This window comes from Dermacentor variabilis, unplaced genomic scaffold, assembly GCF_050947875.1.
Source record: "Dermacentor variabilis isolate Ectoservices unplaced genomic scaffold, ASM5094787v1 scaffold_29, whole genome shotgun sequence".
In the NCBI taxonomy this organism is placed as follows: Eukaryota; Metazoa; Arthropoda; class Arachnida; order Ixodida; family Ixodidae; genus Dermacentor; species Dermacentor variabilis.
The window spans coordinates 254,164-269,677 of record NW_027460467.1 but is presented as its reverse complement, the minus strand read 5'-3'; the positions used below and the strand labels follow the sequence as shown (position 1 = coordinate 269,677).

At 48.8% G+C, this 15,514-nt stretch overlaps 2 non-coding genes across 2 annotated transcripts; both read left to right on the top strand.

The window, feature by feature from the left end:
- The first annotated feature begins 4,035 nt into the window (after positions 1-4,035).
- Positions 4,036-4,106, top strand: TRNAG-GCC (transfer RNA glycine (anticodon GCC)). Its single transcript has one exon. It is a non-coding gene; the product is annotated as a tRNA-Gly (tRNA).
- Positions 4,107-10,029: 5,923 nt separating this feature from the next.
- On the top strand, positions 10,030-10,100 carry TRNAG-GCC (transfer RNA glycine (anticodon GCC)). The gene has a single exon. It is a non-coding gene; the product is annotated as a tRNA-Gly (tRNA).
- Positions 10,101-15,514: the final 5,414 nt, after the last annotated feature.

The window sequence follows — 15,514 nt, the reverse complement described above, 5'->3', positions numbered from 1 at the left end:
CAGGCATCGGAGACCTGGTACCGACAGCGGCAGTCAGCGAGACGTCGACCGTCGGCGCAGAAGGCACGGCTGCTCAAGGTACTGAGAAGAAGAGTGGGAAGGCACAGGTCGCGACTGCTGTGTGCCCCGCGACGGGAACCATTAGTGAAGACCCGGCCGACAATGGTATGACGGCAATGCTGCAGGACGAGGCTGTGAAAGACGGCGACCGGACTGAGACTCTTGGCGGCCCGGTCAAACGCCCCCACGACCAGACCAAGGACCAAGGCGAGGGTGCGACCAGCACCACCGAGGGACCACCGACAAAGACGCCCCAGGGGAGGCGGGTGGGCTTCAAACCAAAGCCGAATGTGCCGCCTGAAAGAAAGCCTGTGATCAAAGTGTCGACGACAAACAATGCCGGGAAGCCGGATGGCCCCGGAGGCGGCTAGCCAAGGGCTGGTCGTGAAGGGTAAGCACCATGCTCCGGGCCTACTTTTCTCGCTAGATGAAGATGGATGAAATACCGTCACTTAGTATTGCCACACTAAATGTGCGAGGGTTGGCGGCTAGTCGTAGGCAATGCCAGGTCCTACGGTTGGTAACGGACCATGACATAGACGTACTAGCCGTCCAGGAAACCAAGGTTGACGGAGAGGAGGAGACCGGGAGCATGGTGCGACGATTCACGACTAGGTACTTTGTGGTGGTGAGTCATGCGGTAGGCACCTCCGGGGGCTGCATTCTTTTTGTGAAGAAGCTGCCGGGTTTACATATTCAAAGTGTGTGGTCCTGTCTGGATGGAAGGATTGTTTTATGTGACTTTACGATCTCTGACTTTGAGTTTCGCGTCATATGCGTTTATGCGCCGAATTCTGTAGACGAGCGTGTCCTCTTTTTTTCGAACCTCTCACAATATGTTTGCTGTAATAAGCGCGTTGTGTTATTAGGGGACTTCAATTGTGTGTTGAGTGCTAGAGACCGAGCCAACAATTCCGGCGTGCGTGATAGAAGTAGTAACGTTTTGTCAAAATTAATTAATGAAAATGAACTTGATGATGTTTTTCAATGTCTGGAAGGGGAGCCTCAAGTGACATTTACGCGTTTTCAAGGCAGTAGTCATGCGCGACTGGATCGCATGTACATTTCGTTGGACACGATTCCAAGATGCCACGGTTATTGCGTTGTACCCGTGTCATTTTCGGATCACTGCCTGGTAAAATGTAACATAGGTATGAGGAAAAGGGAACATGCATTTAATTGGCATCTATGGAAACTCAATGACTTGTTATTAAATGATGCATCTTTTGTAAAGGCAGTGCGGGATGCGGTTAATGAAATACGCGAAGATGCGGCTGATACAATAGCAGAAAAGTGGGAATGTGTTAAACAAAAAGTTAAAATGAAAGCCTTAGAAAGGTCAAGCTGCCTCAAATTTGAGAGGGAATATAAAGGAAAGGGTTTGCGAACACTACTTCAGCAGCTGATAACGCTTGAGTGCAGAGAGCCTGGTCTGTACAAAGATGATGTGCGGAGCGTCAAGGAAAAGCTTGAACAGTTCGACAAAGAACGTTATCAAGGTGCCATCGTGCGAGCAAGAGCAGATGCACTGGCGGCAGGGGAGACGCCCACTAAAAGGGCGCTCGGTTTAGAGAAGGCACATGGAAGACGAAACCATGTCGATCAACTTTTAATGAATGGAGCTGTTGTTGACGACAACGAGAGCATAGCACACGCCTTCTTCCAATACTATCAGTCGCTCTTTGCATTTCAGGAAGCGAATTTAGAGGGTTTCAAAGCGGACTTTCTGCACCGCATGCCGCGTTTGAGTGATGAAGCTAAGGAGCGATTAGAAGGGAAAATAACGGAGAGGGAAGTCGAAAAGGCAATCGACGATTTAAACTTGGGCAAGTCACCGGGACCAGATGGACTCAGCGCCGCCTTATATAAGACATTGAAAAGAGAACTGGCCCCTTTATTAGTAGAAGTATTTAATGAAGCGTACGAGCAGCAATCATTGCCACCTTCTTTTGGGAAAGCGCACACCATTCTAATTCCGAAGAACGATAAATTAGATAAACTGAGATTCGTATCATCCTATAGGCCCATATCACTAACAAATGTGGATTACAAGATATTTATGAAGATTTTAGCGACCAGACTTCAAAGTGTCATAAAGGAAATCGTCACAGACCATCAAACTTGTGGAATCAAAGGGCGAACAATTTTTTCTAACATCCATAAGATGCGGTGTGTGCTCGAGTGCTGTGACGTCACCGGTGGCGGCGTTGCAGTTCTTCAGCTTGATCTTGAGAAAGCGTTCGATTGCGTCGCTCACGTTATTTTGTTCTCCATATTGGATCATGTTAATGTCGGTACCATCATCACTGAGGGTGTGGCCTTGGCGTACCAGAACTGCACTACAAGGTTAATTGTTAATAAGTCGCTGGGGGCCCCCATTAACATCATGCGTTCAGTGCGCCAAGGCTGTCCCCTCAGTCCTCTGTTATTTGCTATATACATAGAAGCAATGTGTGTGGCCATTACCGCAAATAACAATATACGTGGTTTTAGATTGGCAGAATCCTAAGTGAAGCTGCTAGCGTATGCTGATGACGTTGCAGTGTGTTGCACAGACGAACCAAGTGTGACTGAAACAGTTGCTGTAGTAAAACATTTCTGTGACGTCACGGGCAGCAAACTCAATTGGGGCAAATCCCTCGGGCTGTGCCACGGGGAGTGGTCTTCGGCACCGGAATACTTCGCCAATGTCAACTGGGTGAAAACTCCGACGAAGTATCTGGGTGTTCCCCTCGACAGGTACAAGAGCAGCGATGAGTACTGGAGGAACCGAACTAATGAAACGAAAGAAAAAGTGGACAGATGGACAAGCACTAACCAGTCTATTTTTTCAAGGGCGACAATTTGTAATATGTTTTTTATAGCTAAGTTATATTATGTTATGCAAGTGTTGCATTGTTCCAGGGCAAATGTGCAAAGGCTGCACAGAGTGTTCGCGGTTTTCATCTGGGGATCAGCATGGGAGAGAGCTAGCCGAACCAATTTGTTTAGAAGAGTGAAGGACGGGGGTGTTGGCTTGGCACATCTTTTTGTTCGACAACTTGTCAACCGCTTTTTGTTTTTTCGAGATGTGCGCGATCCTTTTCTGCGCACCGTATGTCAACTCAGGTTGAGCGACGCATTGCCGGCGTATGTTGTTAGTACGGCAAGCATGACCGGAAAACTTCGGGGTTATCTTAAGGAAGTGGTCGACAGTGTGCGCTTCCTTTCAGTTCGTTTTTCAAAAGATTATCTATGTCAAGTGAAAAGGAAAACACTGTATAATGATGTGTGCGACATTGTGTTCCCAGTGCCCTTATACAGAGCCATATACAGTGGAGGGCCAGGACAAGACGTCCTTAAACGGGTGAAACGCATGCAGGTGCCACCAGGGGTTAAAACCTTCTTTTTTAAGCTCCACACTGGAACACTTTCCGTGAAGACATTTATGGAAGAGCGAGGCTGTCTTGTGCCGTGGGGTTCACACTGCTTGATCTGCAAGAAGCCCGAAACCATCGATCACGCGTTCTTGCACTGCTGGGCGGCTGTGTTCTTCTGGGACGTCTTGAAGCGAACACTGAAGAAAGAATTACCTGTAGACCCCCAAGGGATCCGGTATCTGCCAATTAAGGATGAAGAGGGAGTTCCATACGACTTTATTATTTTGAATGCACTCCACTGTATATGGCGGGCTCGCATGGCAGGGTACCATTGCGATGCCGACGCCCGCCCGGTTCACATATATTTTAGAGAATGTATGTCGCGGTTCGTTGATGTACAGAAATTGCAAGAATGTGCACCGGATTGGCTGTCGAGGCTAGAAGCTCTGACAGCCATGAAGGAATTTTAATTTGACGACGCCGGTCCCATACGGACAGTCGGCATTATTGTAATTTTTTTTTCTTTTTTTCTTCCCCGCAAGCTTGTATCCCTGACATGTGTGTAGTATTTGTATATTCAGTGTTATGTCGAAAACCGGCATTAAATAAAAAAAAAGCGTCGGTGGTTCAGTGGTAGAATACTCGCCTGCCACGCGGGCGGCCCGGGTTCGATTCCCGGCCGACGCAGTTCCTTTTTGAAAGGAGGTGTGGATGAAGTGGAATGATCCGGACTGTGTATACGAAACAGCCGGAGGGCATCGGTGGTTCAGTGGTAGAATACTCGCCTGCCACGCGGGTGGCCCAGGTTCGATTCGCGGCCGACGCAGTTCCTTTTTGAAAGGAGGTGTGGATGAAGTGGAATGATCCGGACTGTGTATACGAAACAGCCGGAGGGCGTCGGTGGTTCAGTGGTAGAATACTCGCCTGCCACGCGGGTGGCCCAGGTTCGATTCGCGGCCGACGCAGTTCCTTTTTGAAAGGAGGTGTGGATGAAGTGGAATGATCCGGACTGTGTATACGAAACAGCCGGAGGGCGTCGGTGGTTCAGTGGTAGAATACTCGCCTGCCACGCGGGTGGCCCAGGTTCGATTCGCGGCCGACGCAGTTCCTTTTTGAAAGGAGGTGTGGATGAAGTGGAATGATCCGGACTGTGTATACGAAACAGCCGGAGGGCGTCGGTGGTTCAGTGGTAGAATACTCGCCTGCCACGCGGGTGGCCCAGGTTCGATTCGCGGCCGACGCAGTTCCTTTTTGAAAGGAGGTGTGGATGAAGTGGAATGATCCGGACTGTGTATACGAAACAGCCGCAGGGCGTCGGTGGTTCAGTGGTAGAATACTCGCCTGCCACGCTGGTGGCCAGGGTTCGATTCGCGGCCGACGCAGTTCCTTTTTGAAAGGAGCTGTGGATGAAGTGGAATGAACCAGACTGTGTATAGGAAACAGCCGCAGGGCGTCGGTGGTTCATCATTCTGCTTCCGGCAGCCGAGCTGATCGGATCGTTGAATCATGGCCTCAAGCGGGGCGGCGACAGCGGTCACTTTGGGCCGCGGAAACAGGTTCAGCAACGACGACGAAAGGGACTACCAGTTTATTTTGCCCAAACTGCCAAAAGGACGAATTGTTCTCAACACCCTCTTTTTACACGGTGATGTAAGAGCGAGGCCGTACAAGGTCGAGGATTTTCGGGATGCGCTTACGCCCACAAGCCTGCTGCCGGAAGTTGTGTGCCTCGGGGCCTACCAGGTCAATCACGTCTGGGCCGTGACTCTCAGTGACGCAGCTGCAACAAAACGCCTGCTGGCCCTGAAAGAGCTCCAGGTGAAAGGGCGTCAATATGTCATCGTCGACCCGCAGGACCAGCAGGTGAAACTCCGGCTTCACTGGCTGCTGTACGGCGTTTCCGACGAGGACGTCCGGGCGGCATTCACAACCTTCGGCAAGGTAGAAGAGGTGAGCAGGGAGCGTTGGCGCGTCCAAGGCATGGGAGACAAGACCTCGACCCCCCGGACCGTGCTACTGAAGCTGAGAAGCGGCATTAAAGTGGAAGACCTGCCTCACCAGGTCCGCGTCGGCGGAGAGCTGGCATTGGTGGTCGTACCTGGGCGGCCCATGCAGTGCCTGCGCTGCCAAGGGACAGGACACGTACGCCGTGATTGCAAAGTCCCCCGCTGTTCGAGATGCAGACGGTTCGGCCTCGTCGACGCTGACTGCGTTAAATCTTACGCGGCCGTGACAGGACCAGCAGCGATTGATGTTGCTGCAGAGCACGTCATGGACGCAGTCGAGACAGAAGAAGCTGCTAAGGGAGTCGGTGTGCAAGTGCCTTCATTGACGACAAATGCCACGACGGTACCGGAGGTCGCTCAAGCCAAGGTAGTCGAGGGTGCTGAGCAGGTGACTGGGCCTACACGTGTCGAGAGGGACGAAGACCCTGTGAAGGCAGGTGCTAATGAAGGCGAACGCGAAGAGACTGAGTCAGCGATGCAACAGGGCGAGGATGCAAACGACGGGGACCGGGCGCCTAGTCTCGGTGCCACCTCCAAGCGCCCCCGTGACGAGGGCGGAGACAAGGACAGCGCGGCATCCAGCACAAGTGACGGGCCACCAGCGAAGACGCCTCTTGGGAGGCGGTCGGTCTTCAAGCCGAAGCCAAATGTTCCGCCCGAGAGAAAGCCTGGTGACAAAGCACAGCAAAAGAATAACGCCGGGAAGACGGGTGGTCCCGGAGGCGGCTGGCCGAGGGCTGGTCGTGAAAGGTAAGCACCATGCTCCGGGTCTATCTCATACTTTAGTTCATAATGGCTCCTAATCCGTCGCTCACTATTGCCACACTAAACGTGAGAGGGTTGGCGGCCAAGCGTAGGCAAAGCCAAGTCCTACGGTTGGCCGCTGACCAAGACCTAGACGTTCTAGCTGTCCAGGAGACAAAGGTTGACGGAGAGGAGGAGACCGGGAGCATGGTGCGGCGTTTCATGACTAGATATTATGCGGTCGTGAGCCATGCGGTAGGGACGTCCGCCGGTTGTGTCCTGTTTGTTAAGAAGTTGCCTGGCCTTGTTGTTAAAAATGTATTTTCATGTCAAACCGGAAGGATCCTTTTTGTGATTTTGTTTTTCGTGAATTGGAATTCAGAGTCATGTGCATATATGCACCGAATGCTGTGGGAGAACGCGCTTCATTTTTTGCGAACCTTTTTCAGTATATTAGCACTGATAAGTGCATGGTTTTGTTGGGGGATTTCAATTGTGTTTTGAGGGCTCGGGATAGAGTCAATAATGCTGCTATTCGCGATAAAAGCAGTAGTGTGTTGACTAAGCTAATTAGTGATAATGAACTGGACGATGTCTGTGAGTGCCTGGAGGGGGAGCGGGAAGTCATGTACACACGATTCCAAGGTAGTAGTCATGCGCGGTTAGACCGCATATACGTATCGCAAGACATAATTCCAAAGTGCCATAGTTATTCGGTGGCACCAGTATCGTTTTCAGATCACTGCATTGTGAAATGTCATATAGGCACGGAGAGGAAGAAACAAGATTTTAATTGGGAACTATTGAAAATGAATGCCTTACTACTAAAAGACGAGCCATTTGTAGAGGCAGTACGTGAGGCCGTCAGGAAAGTAAGTGAAGAAAACAGTGATACAATAGCAGAGAAATGGGAATGCTTCAAACAAAACGTAAAAATGAAAGCTTTAGAGAGATCGAGCTGCTTACGATTTGAGAAGGAAATGAAAGAAAGGGGCTTACGAAAGACACTTAAGCAGCTGATAGCGCTGGAGTGCGAAGAGCCTGGGACGTATAAGCAAGATATAGGAGCCATTAAAGAAAAAATCGAGCAGCTTGACAAGGAACGGTATCAAGGTGCGATTGTGCGAGCAAGAACAAATGCATTAGTAGCTGGAGAGACGCCCACTAAACGGGCGCTGGGACTCGGAAAAGCGCAAGCTCGACGGAATCATGTCGACAGAATTTTATGAAACGGCACAGTTGCCGACGATAGTAAGATCATAGGCCGAGCGTTTCTAGAGTATTATCAGCCACTCTTTGCGTTTCAAGAAGTGAATATAGACGAGTTCAGAAGGGCCTTTCTATCTCGGATGCCGCGAGTGAGTGACGATACAAAACAACGATTGGAATGGAAAATAACAGAACGTGTAGTTGAAAAAGCGATTGATGATTTGAACCAAGGCAAATCACCTGGACCGGACGGTCTGGGCGCGTGTTTATATAAAGCTTTTAAGAAAGAACTGTCGCCGTTACTAACAGAGCTGTTTAATGATGCGTATGATAACAAAACTTTGCCGCCTTCTTTTGGAAAAGCTCATACCATACTCATCCCTAAGAGTGACCAAGTGGAGAAACTTAGGCTAGTAACATGTTACAGGCCAATATCTTTAACCAATGTTGATTATAAGGTTTTTATGAAAGTTTTGGCTGCCAGACTTCAAAGCGTCATAAATGACATAGTGGCAGATCACCAAACGTGTGGTGTCAAAGGAAGGTCCTTTTTTCGAATATTCACACGATGCGGTGCGTGCTGGAGTGCTGTGACGCCACCTCGGGTGGAGTCGCGGTGCTCCAGCTGGACCTCGAGAAAGCGTTTGATTGTGTCTCTCATGATATTTTGTTTGCCATTTTGGATTACGTTATTGTTGGTTCCATCATCACTGAGGGAGTGGCGTTGGCGTACCAGAACTGCACAACACGCTTAATTGTGAATAAATCATTGGGGGCCCCCATTAACGTCATGCGTTCTGTGCGTCAGGGCTGCCCTCTCAGTCCTCTTTTGTTTGACATTTACATAGAAACTATGTGTTTGTCAATAACTGAGAATGAGCAAATACGCGGGTATAGCTTGGCAGCCACACAAATCAAGCTCTTGGCATATGCAGATGACATCGCGGTGTGTTGTACAAGCAAAGAAAGTGCGACGGAAACAATAAGGGTAGTGAAAAATTTTTGTGATGTGACGGGCAGTAGAGTGAACTGGGGAAAGTCCCTCGGTTTGTGGCACGGAGAGTGGTCTTCGGCCCCGGACCATTTTGCAAATGTGAGCTGGATAAAAACCCCGACCAAGTACTTAGGTGTCCCCATGGGCAGTTACAAAAATAGCGACGAATACTGGACGAACCAAGCAAAAGAAACAAGAGAAAAAGCAGACAGGTGGAAAGGCATCAATCTGTCGATTTTCGCAAAAGCAACTGTGTGTAACATGTTTTTTATTACGAAGTTGTGGTACGTCATGCAAACGTTGTGCTGTTCAAGGGTAAACGCGCAAAGGTTGCACAGAGTGTTAGCGGTTTTTATCTGGGGCTCTACCTGGGAAAGGAGTAGCCGAACCAATCTGTTCCGGCACGTGAAGAAAGGGGGGCTGGGCTTGGCGCATGTTTTTGTACGCCAGCTTGTGAACAGGTTTTTGTTTTTTCGGGATGTGCGTGATCCGTTTCTGCGCACTGTATGCCAACTCAGGTTGAGAGGTGCTTTGCCGGCACTTATTGTTAGTACAGATAGTATGCCCGGAACGCTTCGTGGCTATCTTAAAGAAGTTGCAGATAGTGTGCGCTTTCTTTCTGTGCGTTTTTCTTTTGAGTATTTAGGTAACGTTAAAAGGAAAACATTGTATAAAGATATTTGCGATATTGTATTTCCAGTGCCATTGTACAGAGCGCTATACAGTGGAAGATCAGGACTGGATGTCCTTAAGCGAGTGAAAAATATGGAGGTGCCTACTGGGGTAAAGACATACTTTTTTAAATTACACACAGGAACACTCTCAGTGAAGACATTCATGGAAGAACGTGGCTTTCTTGTACCCTGCGGCTCGCACTGCTTGATTTGCAAGCAACCAGAAACAATAGACCATGTCTTTTTGCATTGCTGGGCCGCAGTGTTCTTCTGGGATGTCCTACAAAGAACAATGAAGAAGGAGTTACCGTTAAATCCGCATGGCATCAGGTACTTAGCGGTAACGAATGACGACGGGGTTCCCTTCGACCTAATAATGCTCAAGGGCCTCCATAGTTTATGGCGTGCAAGGATGTCTGGGTACTACTGCGACCCGGACGCTAGGCCTGCGCGTACGTATTTCCGCGAAAGCATGTCTCGTTTCATTGAAATAAAGAAAATACAAGAATGTGTACCCGAATGGCTGTCGAGGATAGAACCTCTGACAGCACTGAAAGAATTTTAATTAGACAACGCCAGTCCTTATAGGACTGATGGCATGTATGTTCTTTCAAAATGTTTTGTATTTGTTAATTGTGCATTGTAATTTTGTTCTGTATTATGTGCTCTGTACAATGTCGAAGACCGGCAATAAATAAAAAGAAAGCGTCGGTGGTTCAGTGGTAGAATACTCGCCTGCCACGCGGGTGGCCCGGGTTCGATTCGCGGCCGACGCAGTTCCTTTTTGAAAGGAGCTGTGGATGAAGTGGAATGAACCAGACTGTGTATAGGAAGCAGCCGCAGGGCGTCGGTGGTTCAGTGGTAGAATACTCGCCTGCCACGCGGGTGGCCCGGGTTCAATTCGCGGCCGACGCAGTTCCTTTTTGAAAGGAGGTGTGGATGAAGTGGAACGATCCGGACTGTGTATACGAAACAGCCGCAGGGCGTCGGTGGTTCAGTGGTAGAATACTCGCCTGCCACGCGGGTGGCCCGGGTTCGATTCCCGGCCGACGCAGTTCCTTTTTGAAAGGAGCTGTGGATGAAGTGGAATGAACCAGACTGTGTATAGGAAACAGCCGCAGGGCGTCGGTAGTTCAGTGGTAGAATACTCGCCTGCCACGTGGGTGGCCCGGGTTCGATTCGCGGTCGACGCAGTTCCTTTTTGAAAGGAGGTGTGGACAAAGTGGAATGATCCGGACTGTGTATACGAAACAGCCGCAGCGTGTCAGTGGTTTCACATTCCACTTCCGGGCACCGCAGTAAACGGACGTGTTATCATGTGCTCCGACGGAGCGGCGTTGGCGGCCGCGAACGGCCGCGGTAACAGGAATGCTGTTTCTGAAGACGAGGATCATCAGGTGATTTTGCCGCACTTGCCTACCGCTCGAATCGTCCTTAATACTGTTTTTTTACACGCGGACGTCCGTGGAAGACCGTACAAGGTTGAGGATTTCCGTGACGCTCTGGTTCGTCTGGAACTGCTCCCCGAAGTAGTTGCTTTGGGGGCGTATGAGATGAATCACGTGTGGGTGGTCATGATGAAGACGACTGAAGCCACTAGGAAACTGCTTGCTATGCGAAGCATCATTGTCAAAGAACAGCGGTGTATTGTTGTTGACCCCACCAATCAAGGCGTGCGCATGAAGTTACACTGGATGCTGCCAAACGTGTCCGATGAAGACATCAGACAAGCTCTTGCCCCATACGGAACGGTTACGGACGCGGCGAAAGAACAGTGGCGTGTTCAAGGGATTTTGGACAAGGGCTCAACGACGCGGTCGGTGGCACTGCAGCTTAAGGCAGGTACTACAGTCGCCGATATTCCGCACTAACTACGCATAGCAGGGGAGCTCGTCCTTGCCATAATTCCGGGCCGCGCCCCACTTTGCCTGCGGTGCCATACAACCGGTCATATTCGCCGGGACTGTCGAGTTCCACGCTGCGAGGTCTGCCGCCGCTTCGGCCATGAACGATCTCAGTGCGTCAAGACATACGCCGTCGTCGCAGGACCAACGAGAATAGAAGTATCTGAACACCTCATGGAAGGGGCTGAAGTTGAAGATATTTCTCCGGTTAAGAGCGACAAGGTTGTCAACGCGGTCACACAGAAGCAGTCTCTTCACCCCAAAAACTTGTGCCCAGACAAGAAAACCAATGACGAGGCTGATACTCGCAAAAAAAAAAGTGAAAACGGGGCGCCTGATAATCAGTTTCGCTACAGAACAGAGTGATGTCCCCTCGAAGCCGTCGCCTGCAACTACGTGTGCCGAGGCGTCTGCTACGACTGTCGTCGACATGTCAGCAGCCACTAGCATGCCTGCGAAGCGGGCACACGAGGAAACGATCGGCGTAACCGGGACCTCTGGAGCAATGACATGCAGCGAACCACCTACAAAGGCGGCTCAGCTGCGACGTACGCCTTTCAAGCCAAGGCCCAACGTCCAAGTCGAGCGGAGACCCGAGACGGGGCCGCCCCGTAGCGGCTTCGTTTTGGGTAGTGCAACCTAGATATGGCCACTACGTGTGATACCGCCAGCTTGACTGGCGGAGCCATGTACTACAGAACAGAGGACACCACTTTATGCATAGTGCATGGGTCTCTCAAGGTAAGCGCTATGCGAACCGATTGTTCTTGCTCATAATGGAGGCCGCAATTAACACCGCGATTCGTATTGCCACGCTAAACGTCCGAGGACTAAGCACGAGGCGGCGGTAATATCGATTGAGTCGTATCTTTCTGGAAAACGATCTTGACATAATCGCCATTCAAGAAACCAAGATAGCGAGTCAAGAGCAAACGGATCGCATGGTGCAACCATTCGTTCCGCGTTACAATGTATGCGTCTGTCATGCGGCCGGCACATCGGGGGGCTGCGCTATTGTTTTGCGAAATAGCCTAAATGCAGGTGTGGAAGCAGTTACAGTGTGTGAAACGGGACGCCTGGTTGTCGATTTTACCTTGAGTGAAATTTTCTGGCGAGTTATTTGTATTTACGCCCCTAATAGAGAGAGCGAGAGACAGTCCTTTTTCGAACGAGTTGAGGATTATTTAAAGACCGACAAACTTTTGGTATTACTTGGCGATTTCAATTGTGTTTGTTTTCTGGAGGATCGCGTGAAAAAATTGCCGATGAATGATCGTAGCGCACTGCTATTGAACAATCTTGTCAGTGAATACAAACTGGAATACGTCGGTGCTGTGTTGTACGATCACAGTGTTCCGCGATTTACTCATTTTCAAGGACTTAGCCATGCTAGGCTAAGGCTTATGCTAGGGCTTATGTATCACTAGAACCGGTACCATGTAAAACGTACGAGAACAAGCAAGTCTCTTTTAGTGACCACAGTTTGGTTGCCTTCACAATAGGAACAAAAGAACGAAAAACAAATTTTTCGTGGGAATTGTGGAAATTTAACGATAAGCTACTCAACGATGACTGTTTTGTAAATGACATTAAAGAAAAACTCGGACGATTGATTGTAGCTGAAGAGAAATATGTAGTCACCATGTGGGAAGATTTTAAAAATGAATTGAAGATGAGTGCTATAGAAAGAGCAACTAAACTGAGACAAGAAGAAAAACAGAAAGAAAAAGCCCAGAGGAGTGAACACGACTTTCTACTTAATGTAGAAAGCACAGAAACCTGGCCAAGTCATGAAGGAAATCAGGAAAGTTAAAAGCCAATTAGAAATCATCGACACAGAGAAGTAGCGCGGTGCCATGATAAGATCCCGCGCAGAAAGATTGTGGCAAGGGGAAACACCGAATAAACGCGCGCTTAGTGACGAGAAAGCTTACGCTCGCCGCAGTGATATGAAGCTGACAAGCTACAACGACGAAGTGACGACTGACCGCAGGATCATTGAACACGCCTTTCTTGAACACTATGCAGACCTTTTCAGCAAGAAGAAAACTGATCTGGGTGGTTTCATAAGCCACTTCCTACACTTAATGCCAAGATTGGAAGATAGCGTTAAGGCCTCGAAGCGTCTATAACTATGCGTGAAGTTGAAGCTGCTATAGAAGAACTAGGCTCAGGAAAGGCACCTGGGCCGGATGGTTTAAGCGCAGCTTTCTACAAAACTGTTAAAGCAGAAATAGCAACAATTATGAGGAAATTTTTAGTGCAGTCCTACAAAAACAACCGAATACTCCCGTCTTTCCGAACAACTCAGATAGTTCTGATACCGAAATCTGACGATCCAGTAAAGCGCCTGTCTGTTGCATCGTACCGTCCCATTAGCTATGCGAACACCGACTATAATTTTTTTATGAAAATACTGGCAAAAAGGCTACAGAGCGTAATTAAACTTTTAGTTGGAGCCCACCAAACGTGTGGGATTCAAGGGCTCACAATAACCACCAACGTACACGTCGCCAGGAGCGTTCTAGAATGCGTCGATGCTTTCGAGGGTAAAGTTGCAATGTTGCAGCTAGACCTGGAGAAGGCATATGACCGTGTGTCTCATGATATTCTCTCCGAGATTTTAGAATACACGAACATAGGAACAGTGATTATAGATGGTTTGAAAATGGTCTACACAGACTGCAGCACACGGTTGATTATCAACAAGAGTCTAACGAGAAGTGTCAATGTTTGCTCATCTCTGAAACAAGGGTGCCCAATTTCGTCATTGCTTTTCACATTATACCTGGAGCCCTTTTGCCTAGCCATTAGAGAGAACGAGAAAATAAGAGGATTCAAATTACAGAAGAGTGAGGTGAAAGTGCTTTCCTACGCAGACAATCTAGCAGTGTTTTGTGATGACTATGACAGTGTCAGCGAAGTGGTCACAGTGGCGAAAAGCTATTGTGAAAAAACAGGTAGTGCCATAAACTGGGAAAAGAGCATCGGGTTTTGGCATGGCGCGTAGCAAAGCACACCGCGCTCTTTCGCAAACATACAGTGGGTAACCATGCCTGTGAAATACCTTGGCGTGCTGCTTGAGCATTACAAAGACAGTACTCATTTCTGGGAACAGGAAACACAGACGGCGAAGGAAAAAGCGCTGGCATGGCAAGATCGCAATCTGTCAATGTTCGCGCGCTCCACTGTGTGCAACATTTTTCTGGTTGCTAAAATATGGTATATACTACAAGCGCTATTCATGTCGAGAGTGAATGTACAGAAGCTGCATCGAGTGTTCGCTGTGTTCATTTAGAACTCAACTTGGGAACGCTGCAGCTGCTCTAATCTGTTCAGATCAGTTCGCTGCGGTGGTCTTGGACTGTCACACCTATTTGTACGCCAGATTGTATCGCGGTTTATGTTCTTGCGGAACCAGAGTGATCCATTTTTGCGCACAATGATACAAGTGCGATTAAGTAATCTTTTACCTGACTTCCTTGTTTCATGTACGAATGTTGAATCCCGTCCAGTTAGAGGTTTCCTTCGGGAAGTCGTGTCATCTTTCTGTATGCTTAATGTTCGTTTCTCTCTAGAATATTTAAGTTCCGCCAGAAGAAAGAAATTGTATCATGATCTGATAGACTCATTAATGCCAGTTCCAATGTATAGGATGGCATACTATGGAGGTTGAGGCGATGATGTCCTCAAAAGAGTCAAAAGAATGCCCGTGAAACCATCGGTAAAATTATTCTTCTTTAAACTCCCCACAAATACCCTGCCCGTAATGACTTGGCTGGCCGACAAGGGAATATTTGTGCCGTGGACCACCGATTGTATAATGTGTAAAAAACCAGAGACTGTTGATCACGTCTTCATCGATTGTTGGGATCCCTTTTTTTATTGGGACATCTCACAACGGACATTAAAGAAAGCATTACCAATAACCCCACGAGGTATCAGATACTTACATACAGGCTATAAAGATGTTCCATATGACCTTATTATGCTGCTGAGCCTCCATAGTATATGGTCAACATGAATGTCGGTACGTCATGCTGATGTGAATGTCCGTTCTGTCCGAGAACACTTTATTGATAGTGTCGTCTACATGCGTGAAGTGTACAAAGTGCAGAAAGAACCGCCCGAGTGGTTGCCGCTGTTTGATGACCTGGCTAAATTCAAGCGATTTTAATGCCAGCGAGTCGGCATAAGCTATGCTGACTCTCTTTTAACAATGTATTCCGCATGGCATTTCAATTACGAGGAAATAATAAAAAAAAAAGCCCGGGCTCGATTCCCTGCCGACGCAGTTTCTTTTTCTGAAAAGAGCTGACGGATGATGCGGAACAATCCAAACTAATGTATAGCAGTCAGCAACTTCGCGTCGATGGTTCAGTGGTAGAATACTCGCCTGCCACGCGGGTGGCCCGGGTTCGGTTCCCGGCCGACGCAGTTTCTTTTTCTGAAGAGAGCTGTCGGATGAAGCGGAACGATCCACACTAATGTATAGCAGTCAGCAACTTCGGGTCGGTGGTTCAGTGGTAGAATACTCGCCTGCCACGCGGGTGGCCCGGGTTTG